At 35.7% G+C, this 10314-nt stretch overlaps 1 protein-coding gene across 1 annotated transcript in view; it reads left to right on the top strand.

Annotated features, from left to right (window-relative positions):
• The first annotated feature begins 3509 nt into the window (after positions 1 to 3509).
• The window catches only part of LOC140495881 (probable E3 ubiquitin-protein ligase MID2), a 389997-nt gene continuing 383192 nt past the window's right edge, over positions 3510 to 10314 (top strand). Inside the window, exon 1 of the mRNA XM_072595110.1 lies at positions 3510 to 3613. The gene's annotated coding sequence lies outside the window, so the exon portion shown is untranslated. The remainder of the gene's footprint in view (positions 3614 to 10314) is intronic.

Genomic DNA, 10314 nt, shown 5'->3' with positions numbered 1-10314 from the left:
AAGGATTTCTTTGCATGCCAATGTTTTTGTGCAAGCATAATAGACACCCTATTCTCTGGCTAACTGATCTGATTTATAAATAAAAGTCAATCTCAGATTCTTTGACACTTTCTGATGAAAAGTTTTTTTTAGTTATCTAAGAATACCTCTGAGTTTTTCTCTTTTGTAAATTGATTATCTATACATTGCTGTTATTTCCCAGTCTCATTGTTAATTCTCTGTTGCCCTTCCTGTCTCTCTGTCTTTGTAATATTTGGTGTCCCATGGTTTAACTTTTCTTTCCACCTATCATTTCTGTGCATCTCTATATGTTGTTATTGTTAGTGTTCCACTCTCAAATGCACCTCTCTTTCTGATATTAACTTCCTTTTACATGGTTTTTGACTCTGTGCTTTAATTTTTGTTGCTGTTTTCCTGTCAAGTAGCTAAAAATCTGAAGATTCACTTGTTGCATTTTAATCTTTCATTCTTTCTTTAATACTAAACTGTTTTTATATTTTTCTGCAATTTCTCTGATCTTGATCACGCACTGAAGATAATATTTTCCAGCTTCATCACAACACTATCTACTTAGATGAGAGTTAGCTATACTCCCTGGTTGAAGTACTACTGTAGTTGGGTAAAACAAATTTTTTTGCATATAACTGCCTAGGAGCAGTAATAAGTGTACAGAAATTAAATAATTTCAAGTGAATGTCGATCTCAATAGATTCTGGGGACAGGCAGTCAAAACATAATTTGAAAGTTAGTTTGCAGATTGCAGTGTCTTTACAGAACTCAGAGTCTCCAAAAATAGAATGGTTTTGATCTGTCTTTCACACTGTTGGATACCATTGCCCCAATGAGCTTAGATCTTTATCTTCTTTCATTCACTTTTTTTTCATTTTGACATCCTTGCATAGAAAGAGAAAGCTTTGATTTATGGAAGAACAGAAGGTCTAAAGCTTGCAAAATAATTTATATCCTTCAGCGAGTTCTGAAAAATTTAGCACATTTCAAATGAGAGAATGGAGCAAGCCTGAATTTTGCTTTTTTGTTGAGACAGGTGTTACCACGTACTATAACCTGGCACATTCATGTTGCACTTAGTAATCGATCATGAGTTGAATAAATGTGCTCGGTGGAATTTTACTGGGGATCTGAGTGATTTGGGCAATGCTGAGATGTGTGGCAGAATCAGGCGACAAGTGTGGCAAGGCCTACTCCTGCAACTCACGCCATCTTTTAAGCTTTTCACAAGCAGTGTGCTGAGATTCTTGCTAGGCAGCAGTGAATTGCCAATCGGTAGTTATTATTGCATGTTAAATGGCTTATTAATGGCCCATGTATCTAATTAATTTTCAGCTTTTCACTCCATCAAACTTACCACAGAAACCAGACGTGAGAAAAACTTGACAAGGAGTCCAGAGCAAATACTTGGTGGATTCACCTCACCACTTGCTCTAAAAGATCTGTGTGCTGGACAATGGGTAATAATATCTGTGGGCATGATACATGGGCACTAACCACGACTGGTGGGGGTAAACTGCTTTCTTGAACCACTGCAGTCCATGTGCTGTTGGTTAACCACAGTTATTAGGGAGTGAGCCCAGGATTTTGACCCAGTGACAGTGAAGGAACAGCAATATATTTCCAAATCATGACGATGAGTGGTTTGGAGGTAAACTTGCAGTTGATGATTTCGCATATATCTACTACCCCTTGTCCTTCTAGACGGAGATGGTCATGGGTTTGGAAGGTATTGACCGAGGACTCTTGGTGAAACTGCACAGTGTATCTTCTAGATAATACACCCTGCTGCTGCCAGCCTCTGCTGAGCATCAGTGGTGAAGGGAGTGAATGCTTATGGATGTAGTACCAATCAAATGGGCTGTTTTGTTCTGGATGGTGTCGAGCTTTTTGAGTGTTGTTGGAGCTACAGTTACCCAGGATATTCCAACACACACCTAACATGTGCCTTGTAAATGGTATACAGAGTTCGGGGAGTCAGGATAGGAGTTACTCACTGCAGAATTCCTAGCCTCTGACTGGTCTTGTAGCCATTGTGTTTATATGACTAGTCTACTTCAGTTTTTGCTCAATGGAAACCCCAAGATGTTGAGAGTGAGAGATTCAATGGTGGTAATGTCATTAAATGTCAAGGGTCAATGGTTAGATTGTCCTTTATTGGAGATGGTCATTGCCTAGCATTTGTTTGGTACAAATATTATTTGTCACTTTTCAGCCAAAGCCGAGATGTTGCACAGATCTTGCTGACTTTGGACATGGACTGCTTCAGTTTCTGAGGAGTCGTGAATGGAGATGAATATTGTGCTATCATCAGTGAACATCTACACTTATGATGGAGGTAAGATCATTGATGAAGCAGCTCAAGATCATTTGATTTTGATCACTATCCCAAGAAACATGTTCACGAGAAACATCAACTCTTTAAATCTTTCAAGTGAAAACAATAATCAAGCCATTGTAAGAGGAATATAAGCAAAGTTCATTCTACACAAGACAGAGTAAGGCCCATATGATCGGATAATTATTTCCTCTATCTTTTGGTAAGTTCTAATTAGTATGATAAGATGCTCTCTCTGTATTGGCTTGGGACAAATTAACCTGAAACTGTAACATTTGTGAAAGAAGAAGTGAAAATCAGTATTCAATGCATTTAGACTATAGGAACTTGTTAAATATTCATACTCTTCTGGATTTAATTTACAGGCATCTCCTGCAACTCCTTATTAAAAATGATCGTCTATTGCAACCGAGATGATCTGTCAAAAATATTTCTCAAGAAACTGTCTGACACTGAAAAATAGTCTCTTGCTTTTTTCAAGCAATCATGAAACCTTGTCAAATCCTGGCAGCTTAAGATCTAAGACAAAAAATCTCTTCTGAATGAATTATTGATCATATTTTCAATTTATTCCCCTGTGCCTCTTAGCTTCCTGTGAAATAAAGGGAATAAGGTCGTTTTTGAAGTCGAATAATGCCCTAAAATACAGGGCATTGAATACACATACAAAAGTTGTAAATATAGTTAAATAGACTTTTTTTTAAATTCCATTTTTTATTTACAAATAGCTGTCAGAGTTAGTTCTCTTTTTCAAAATTGGGTGATCTATGAAAATTATCTATGTAAGTGAGGATAAGTAGCTAATGATACACAATATAAAAAGGGTGTACATTCAATTTTATTCTAATTAGAATGTCATCAGCAATATCAGTAAAATGCTAATTCACATGTTACATGCATATTAAAGTTCAGCCTTTTCTGCTGTAAAATGTAAGAAACACAAATTTCTGCACACAGATGAACTTCTGGTCTATGATTCCTGTTTGTAATTCTTGTCTGCCACAACCAGCCTCTCAAATCTCTTCACTGAGTGCAATGCCCTTCCATACAAGGAACAGCTCCCAGAGCAGTCAACTATAAGAAGAACAAAAAAATTAGCTCCACGAATGAGACATCTACTGGAGAGAGGGCGAGAGAGACTCTAAAGGAAAGCTGATTCTTTTGTCTCTCAGTGGATCCGTGCACAGCCTTTTCCCTTTTGTGGGGTTAAAGTCCCTGTTTTTGGTCAGAGATTTTCTGATATCTGCTGAAAGGATGGGGTCACTGGTAAGTGACTTTTATTCAGATTAGTTTGAAGGTTGTACTCACATGTATTCTATAATCTGTGCAGTACTATTTATTGAGGGTTTCAATGCATTCGGACCTTATTTATCTATAACCAAAAGTATGACTGCATAACTAAGTAGCAGCTTAAAAGGTTATAAAAGGGAATAATGTAACCAAGTATGTGAGAATAACTGTATGACAGTGGTTGATGATTGAAATGTGAGAGTATACGTTAGAACATAATGAAGAAAGTGTGTAAGAGATTGTGTCTAATGTAAGCAGGTGAATGTGAAAGAGTATTTACTTGTTACTATGTTTCTGTGAGAGTGAACAATTGCATGCATAAAAGAATATGAGAGCAACTCTTGGCAGATTTTCTACGCACAAGTGTTCATAGGATGCAGAGAATTAGGATGTCTGTATTATGCAGTTTATCCACATAAAGACATTGAATGTGTTGTTGTCCTAAATTTTCTGGTGTATATTTTAACCTTTTTGATTTCTGATCTTTTATGCAATTCCATTTCATTTTGTGATTGTTGTAAATACACTAACTTGTCTGTTGAAATTGTTTGTGTAGAATTAGCTAAATGTGTCTTAATATGTTACGTATTTTAAAGGACACATTGAGTTATCTAAAATAAACAATATAATGTATCCACATAAACAGCAGTAAACTTTTACTCACAGAAATGAATTATATCCTGATATGCAGAATCCCAAGTCAAATTGACCAAAATATTTACATGAAATAGTTTAGTTCATGAAAGCACATAACTGGAAAAGTATTATAACTAGAAACAATCTCAGTCCAACAGATAATATTTTGCATTTGGGGGCAATTAGAAGTAAAACTGACAAATATTCCTTTAAAATTGATTATGTAAATGATCTACACATTACCAAGATTAGAAAAACAGATGTGTATAATGTTTCTAAACCCACCAACACTCAGCTGCTAAAATTTTCCATTTAAATTTTAATGTTAAAAAATCCAAATGATTTGAACAAGAGAAATATTAATAATGCATGATAAATTCTCATGATCTTGGTAAACTAAAATTCTAAGTACCTTCAATATGGAATAAATTTAATTTCATATCTGTGCCTTATGGTAACAAGAGTCTTTTAATGGGCCCAAATCTAAATGTACAACCTAAGGAAAATGGAAGGAAGTTAATAAAAAGGAGTTTTATTATGTAGCCATTGAAGTATGTTTCAGAATAGTGTAAACATTGAAAATGCCATGTCCATAAAATGCAATAGAAAATGCATTACAATCCTGAGTCTATTGGCATACTCATATATTAATAGTCAGGCTATGTTAAATTTGTCGGTATCTTAATATTCTGCTGGCAATGACCAAAGACTAAAGTGAAGGGCAACCAAGCAAGGTATGTTAGGGATTAGCTGTCAAGGAGTATATTTGAAAGTTGTGGTGTTATTCCTGTTGCATCTGGACAGTTCTTCCTGACAACCTGCCCTTCTGTTTGTGCTGCTACGTTGATTTTTTTAACCATTACTTCTCTGAAGAAAACTGGAAATGAACATCTGTCATTGGTAGGAGGAATTAAATTGTTGCATCCTGTTCTAGAAAGGAAAGAAAGCAAAGAAATTGTGTTCTAGTACTTCACCATTTATCGAAGCAGCAAATTATTCACATAATCTGCACCTAGAACAAGCAGGATTTGAGATAAAAGGGTGTGTATTCAGAAAGTCGTCTTCCAGAGTTCATTAGGAAGGAATCAATTTGTGAAATGTTTAAGTTTGTAGTATTTCAAGATAATTATTATGTTTTTGCAAAGATTAGGTATTTCTTTAATTTAATTGAATTTGTTAAGCAAGTCAGAGTTTGTCAATAAAGGGAATGTGGTTAATGTTTTTTTAGAAAGTTTTACTGCAATACTGTGTAAGCTATCTATTGCAGAAGTTAAGGCACTTAGGCTGTTAAATTTGACTGCACAGTGATGGTGCAGGTTTTATAGAAAGCGAGAGGTCAGAAAATGACATCTGAACCACTATCAAGCACTTTCAGCATGACTGTGTGTGATTGTTGTTGAATCAGCATGATTGTTGTGCAGTGCATACATTGGAAGTATGCATTGTGATCAAATTGTGATGTCAAACAGAATCTAACACTGATTAGGCATCCATCCCATCACTTTAGACAGCACAGCTCTGGTTAAAGCCCTCTCTTAAACACTCCAGTCAAAAATACAGTCTTTGAACATGTAGTTAGGTGCACAAAAGAATCCTCCCTGTCCGAACCCAACCACCCCCACCCATGGGTGTTCAAAGCCATCAATGTGTGATTTTCAGATAAGGCACTTTTAATATTTTTTGTTTTGTATGTGAACTGTGAATACAACTCCTATGTTCAGTGTTATTTGAAAAAAAAGTCATTGCATTCAAAGTAATGCTGGATGTTGATAAGAAGATTAGAGATGTTTGGTGGTATGTTAGCAGAAAATCAGCATTCACCAATGAGAACTATACTTGGAGTCTTTTTGAAGGCTGCAGCATGACAGGCAGCAGAGAGGAGAAACTACATACATTGAGTGGGAGGAAAGCTGTCAATCGAAGGTCATAGCTTCCAAGGGTCTTCAGGGAGCACTGCACCTACTTCCACTTCAAACAGAAGCAGAGTCTGAAATGGCTGTGTCCCATCAAACACACAGTCACTGAACCATGCTACCTTATACAACCAGGATTGCAGCTACACAAGAGAGCATGGATGGTGCTGTCTGTGGTTGTGAGGATCACTGTTAACTCTGTACCAGCTGATCTTCCCATACTGTATATGTCAGAGATATTGCCAGTATCTCATAGTTGCAAAAATGAAGTGGCTTAGAGACTGAAAGCAAAGAAAAGGAGTAAGTGGATATTTTCAAATGGTAGGCCATTAGTAAAGATGTGTCCCAAGTATTTCTGTTTCTTTGCTTCTCATTAAATTAAAATAATTTTGACATATAAGCACAACTATGCCAAAAGTTTGACAATGATACCAAATTAGGGGGCATTCTCCAGCCATTAGCAGGAGAATACAGAAGATTGAATGAAGTCAGAACCAAATTAAGTGAGATAGTGGAGAAGACAGTAAAAAAAAGTGATTAATCTGAAACAGCTCATTTTAGGAAAAGTAAAAATAAATGACCAGACTTCTAACAGTTTCTGGAGAGAAATGCCTATGTAATTTATAGTGAGGAATGAAGATAGAAAAGAAAGTGAAACTGGTATTTTAGGTTTTTGACATAGAAGTACAATATTAAATATAAAGCAAGTGAGTGTAAAGAGTTTCTTTTTCTTTTGTTCTTTTGAAAAGTATGGAATGAAATGAAAAAGAAATGTTTCAAACTAGTGTTTGAAAAAGTGGCTGCAATTTTGTAAGCAGGTATCCTGACACCCATTGCAGGCACTGTATAAATAACTGTTTGAACAAGCAGGAACTGAAATTTGAGTTGCAGACAATTTGAAGTAGAGAGAATGTATAGATGTAACAAAAAGTTGATTGGACTACGGACTAGTGACCAATTATCAATGACAGAGTTCTTTTCACCTGTCAACAATTGTAATTGATTTTCACATAACTGAACATCTTGGAGCTGGGAACAAGTTACAGAGAAAGAAAAGTATTCAGTTCATTTCCAGCCTTAGAGCAGTATCCCTTATTCTCTGCAGTCAGACCTCACTGAAAACCTGAAGAAAAGCAATTTATCTTTTCTGGAACTGTACGCTTTTAACTGATGAGGCAGAGATGTTTTATGAGTGAACCAGCTATCTTATGTCTCTTACTAACCAATGGAAACAACTACAGAATGATGACTGAGGTTATATGCTGGCCAGAAGAAGAATTATAAGCATCATTTCAATAACAGAACCTGACACAAAGACTAATTATTTGTCTTCTCCATGTTTCCCCTCTGTCTATAACTTATTTTATCCTGTTTCCCTGTGTGTATAATGGTGAGTGTATGAGAGAATTAGAATTTTAATTAATAGTATTATATATTGATGGTTTATAACTGTTTATCTGTAACCAGAGTCTGATTATTTTTAATAAGCAGTGATTTTTGTTCAATACAGAAACTTGTCATGCTTTCTAACAATCTAGGTCTGAAAGTCAGCCAAGTCGAGGAACTTTGTGTATTTTATAAAATCTTTAACTTCTGAGATGATTCCAGGAATAGCAGGGGTCGGTTTCCAGCATGCTACACCAGTCAGTCATAGCAAGAGTGAAGGCAAATTAGAACAATATAGCAGTAAGAATGCTATTGGAGTGTTTTATGCAATTCTAGGCATTCCATTATAGAGCAAGTATTACATTCAAGGGAATATTACTCATATTTGGGTTAAAGTTTCCAAATCTGATAGCACCACTTGAAGATGACCAAAAATCCAAATGGAAAATAATACTAAAACAATATATAGGGATATTCATAAGTTTGGTTTTGACAACAAATCCATCTAGTAATCCCTGTAATGCACTCATAGGCACTGATTTTTATTCCATTACAATAATTAGAACAATAATTCAATAATTCCCCATAACCTTTTCTAAAGGGTTTGTTTCTGTTTAAAGTAAAACAGAAATGACTGTGGATTTTTGTTTTGAAATTCTGTACTTGGTGCAATCAATCAATTGTCATATTTTATTAATATACAACTTGAAAGTTATTTAGCACATTGGACTGGTAAACGATCCCAAGGTTCTCCACCGGCCTGTTATCAATCAACATTTCACACCAAGCCACAGGAAGTGATATTAAAGCAAACAAAACAGAAAGAACAGCAGGAACTTATTGGGATTTTAAAAGGTTTCAGGAAGATTGAAGTAAAGTACTAAGGAGAGTGAAGGCACTGAAAGACAAAAGCTAACGGGTCATATAGATTTGATGACCATGATGGGAAGATAAGAGGCAAGAAATGTTTTCACTTGCACAAAATCGATTATTTAATTGTTGATGGAAATTCTAGAGAGAAATTAAGGGTACATTTTGCTCAATTGGTTAGATAGCTAGGCAAAAGTGAGGACGGCAGATGCTGGAAACTAGAGTTTAGATCAGAGTGGTGCTGGAAAAGCATAGGTCAGGCAGCAACCGAGGGGCAGGAAAATCGACATTTCGGGCTAGTCCTATAATTCAGAAAAAGCATATAGCATGGGTTCAATCTATGTCCTGACTGAAGTAAACTTGAGATCTGCCTACTTACCAAACCCCCAAGACTAGAAGGCAATGACAATTAAAAATGGCAAAGGAAAGAACTCAGGATGAATTATTAGCACACAATTAACCTGGGACCTGCTTTTGGTCTGAGCGTGCATACATGACCAAAGAGAGAAATTACATGCTTATCCTAACAGTAACTTGCTCGCATAGTTTCCCATTATTAACTTAAGTTGCAGGGTTATTCTATGTCTGGTCTTGATGATGAGTAGCTTGTCAAAGGACTCGCTTCAATTTATATTCCCCTTAATTCTTCAAAGAAGAATGATATGCTGTTTTATATTGACTTTATTAGATGCTGCTGTCAATAGTTCCCAATAGAAATGTTTGTAAGTAGTACCAAAGTAACATGGGTTGATTTGCTCAACATTTGTGCCGTTGTGTACCCCTAACCTATGATAAAAACGGTTGCTTTTAAGGATGGTCAGTGCATAAGCCAGTCAATCACCAGCCTTTTTATTTTTTTCACCATTGACACCTGATTGAAATGAAATGTGAAAAGCTGCATTTATTACAGTCAGCCAGAATGCAAAATCTTTCAAAATCTATACTTACTGTAGTGACAGACTACGAATGTATGGAAATATAAAGAGCCGAATTCTTGTTACAAAGAAACATGGGGGTGGTATTGAAAACAAGATGAAAATAATTATGAAACATTAACAAGACCTGACAAGCTACAGCATGACAGATGGGCTGAAAATCTCCTCTATGTTGCCTCTGGAAAAATCTCTAAAAATTTAATTTCAAAGAATTTATTTGCCACAGTGAACAAGAAATGTCAACATAAAAATGAATTGAGTAGACATCAGTAAGACACACTCAAACAATATTTCAATTTAGTATATCAGAAAATGTCCTTCTATTGCATGTCAAGGCATGGGCTTTTCTATGTCTTTCATTGTCCACCTTAACTCTTCAAAAAAAATAATTTTAATGACTTGTTCTGACACAGTTCTGAAGATGGGACTTGATCATAGGTCTGCTGACCCCAGAGACAGGAACAGTATCACTGCAAAAGATTTTCCTTTTGATTTGGAGTAGCAGCATTTTTAACCAACCTGCTTTTAGATATGTTAAGTAAATCTTTTGAGCCATTGTACCCCCAAGGTGAGATCTAAACTAGGACTTTTTAATGTAGAGAATGGGACACTAGCATTGTGTAACAACCATGTCTCTTAGCATGTGCTACTATCTTGAATGTAAAGGAAGCAAAAGTCTGGTCCCCAGTGAGTGATTTTCACACTCCTTTTGTTGAATCAATGACCAGAATCTGTTTCAATATCACAGCTTGATTACAAATGTTCTTAGATAAAATGCTAATAATTTTGGATTTGAAATGCAAACTGTTTTGGACCAGAAAATAAGTATGCTGGTTTCTAGTAATAGGAGCTGAAACAATTGGGTCAAACAGGACTTCACCTGTCAAAACAGTTAGAGGAAAGAAGAATTGCTCTCAAGATCAAATTTGATGTTACA

This window comes from Chiloscyllium punctatum, chromosome 25, assembly GCF_047496795.1.
Source record: "Chiloscyllium punctatum isolate Juve2018m chromosome 25, sChiPun1.3, whole genome shotgun sequence".
In the NCBI taxonomy this organism is placed as follows: domain Eukaryota; kingdom Metazoa; phylum Chordata; class Chondrichthyes; order Orectolobiformes; family Hemiscylliidae; genus Chiloscyllium; species Chiloscyllium punctatum.
Note: the sequence above shows the minus strand (reverse complement) of the source record. Positions and strands in the feature narration are given on the sequence as shown.